The sequence below is a fragment of the Gossypium arboreum genome, chromosome 4, assembly GCF_025698485.1.
Source record: "Gossypium arboreum isolate Shixiya-1 chromosome 4, ASM2569848v2, whole genome shotgun sequence".
NCBI classification, from domain to species: domain Eukaryota; kingdom Viridiplantae; phylum Streptophyta; class Magnoliopsida; order Malvales; family Malvaceae; genus Gossypium; species Gossypium arboreum.
The window spans coordinates 75,101,121-75,103,678 of record NC_069073.1 but is presented as its reverse complement, the minus strand read 5'-3'; the positions used below and the strand labels follow the sequence as shown (position 1 = coordinate 75,103,678).

The 2,558-nt window shown below is 37.0% G+C and overlaps 1 non-coding gene across 1 annotated transcript; it reads left to right on the top strand.

Moving 5' to 3' along the window:
- The first annotated feature begins 648 nt into the window (after positions 1-648).
- On the top strand, positions 649-753 carry LOC128292255 (small nucleolar RNA R71). Its single transcript, XR_008282239.1, has one exon. It is a non-coding gene; the product is annotated as a small nucleolar RNA R71 (small nucleolar RNA).
- The last annotated feature ends 1,805 nt before the right edge of the window (positions 754-2,558 follow it).

The following is a 2,558-nucleotide window of genomic DNA, read 5'->3' as shown; positions in this document are numbered from 1 at the left end:
ATGGATTGATCCGCTTTCCTTGAGTAATTCCTTGCTTCCCCCTCTGCGTCCCCCGTCTAAGTGCCTCTTCAGGTGTTTAAATAGGCTTTGGAATGCCTAAGAGCCCTGAAAATTGGCCTTTTCTAAATTGGACTAAACTTGGGCTCGGCAGGGACACGCTCGTGTGACACACCCGTGTGCGATTGTTTAAGGCAGTGGTCAAGGCTGTTAAATTGGCACGGGTGTGTGACCTACCTGTGTAAATCGTGCTTTGACCTTGCCAAAGGGACACGACCGTGTGGTCTGCCCGTGTGAGGAAGTCCAGGCCGTGTTGATTTTGTACATTGGCTCATTTTCTCCCTTTTTGGCCCATTTCTCGTTTCTTTCACTCTCCTACACTCACCTAAGTATAAAACATGAAATTAAGGCATTAAGAGCACCGAATTCACCAATTTGAAGGAAAAATCATCCATAAAATGTGCCAAGCATGGGATAGAAATATGTATAAATTACGGTTTATCATAATTATTCAGTGACATCTCTTTGATGAACTCATAAGCTTTTCCAGGTGTCTTATTATTGATGGTTCTGCCAGTAGCTGCATTGATCATTTGTCTAGTTGAGGGATTCAAACCATTGTGGAAAGTTTGATCTTGTAGCCAAAGAGGCAACCCATGGTGAGGGTACCTTCTCAATAGATCCTTGTATCTCTCCCATGCATCATAAAGTGTTTCTAAATCCATCTGCACAAAAGAAGAGATATCATTCCTTAATAGCCGTTTTAGCCGACGAAAAATATTTAAGCAAAAATTTTTCGGTCATTTGTTCCCAAGTGGTGATTGACCCCCATGGTAAGGAGTTCAACCACTGTTTAACCTTATTCTTCAATGCAAAGGGAAATAACCGAAGGCGAATGACATCGTCAGAAACATCATTAATCTTAAAATTGTCGCAGAATTCCAAAAAATTTGCTAAATGAGTGTTTGGATCTTCTTCCTACAAACCATCAAACTGAACAAACTGTTGTATCATTTAAATCGTGTTAGGTTTCAGTTCAAAATTATTTGCAACAACAGCTAGTCTGACTATACTCGATTTAGTTCTTGTTAAAGTATACATAGTACGAGGAGCCGGATTCTGATCTATTGGATTTGCAACAACCACAGGAGGTAGCGGATTATTTTGATTTTCAGCCATCTCCTCGATATTAGTGTGAATATCGCCCTCTCACTCTTCCTCTATGTATTGTAGGCTTCACCTTATTTCTCTTTGGTTTCTGCGAGCTATCCTCTCGATCTCACTATCAAAAAGCAAAGGTCCTGACGGGTTTCTTCTAGTCATAAACTATAAAAACCTGCCAGAAGTAAATAAAAGAAAATTTAATAATTAAAACAAAAACAAAATTAAATTGCAATAAAAATAATAAAATGGCTAAAGTAATAAAAATTAAGCATTCCTAATATCTTAGTCCCCAGCAACGGCGCCAAAAACTTGATGGTCGTGAAACTAACTAAAAAATTTGACTAAGGCAACTGCACCTATTGAACAGTAGTATAGTTATGGTGACCAGGAATATCGTACCCACGAGGACTAAAAGTACTAGTAATTACTATCTTTTTATTATCTAGCCTAAGAATTAAAGGATGTTTTTAAACTAAAACTAATTATCTAATTAACTAAGATTACGATAGAGATTAATGTTGGAAAATACTTTTTAGAAAATCGATGGAGAAGACAATACCCAAGGAAGAATCCGCCTAGACTTCACTTATTACTTCTGAATTAGACGATTTATTCACTTTACTTAATCTGTAGAAATCCCTAGTTTATGTTATTATCTCTCTCGAGACTAAAAACAACTGACTCTAGGTTGATTAATCAAAATCTCTTTCTAATTAAAACCTCTATTGTGGCATTAACTCGGTCTATGGATTCCCTTATTAGATTTGACTCTAATCCAGAAGATTTATGCCGTCCTATCTATAGGATTACATGCAACTCTGCTTAATTATGAACGATTTACTCTTAAACAGGGACTTTTGCTCTACTGAATAAACACATCAAAACCTGAATTAATATCTTAAAATATTAAAACAAGGATTAAAACTCACAATTAATAATAAGAACAAGTATTTATCATATAATTCAAATAGTAATAAGATCAGTCTTAGGTTTCATCTCCCTTAGGTATTTAGGGAGTTTAGTTCATAATAATGGAAAATATCTCAAAATTGGGAAAACAACAAAACATAAAGAAACCCAAAGAACTTCTAAGGAAATTGAATGGAGATATTCAGTCTTGAAGTAGATCCTGCTTTGGAGCTGATTCTGATGGCTGTCTTTGAGTATTTTCTCCTTTCTACTCTGCATCTCCCCCTTGATCCTCTTCTAGGGTGTTTATATAGACTTTGGAATGCCCAAAATAGCCCAAAATTAGCCTTTTTCGAATAGTATTAGACTTTGGCTTGACAGGGACACAACCCTGTCCCACGCCCGTATAAAGGTTCTCAGGCAGTGTGCAATTCTAACTTGATATAATGTCGACACGGCCATGCCACATGGGCATGTGGCCTACCTAT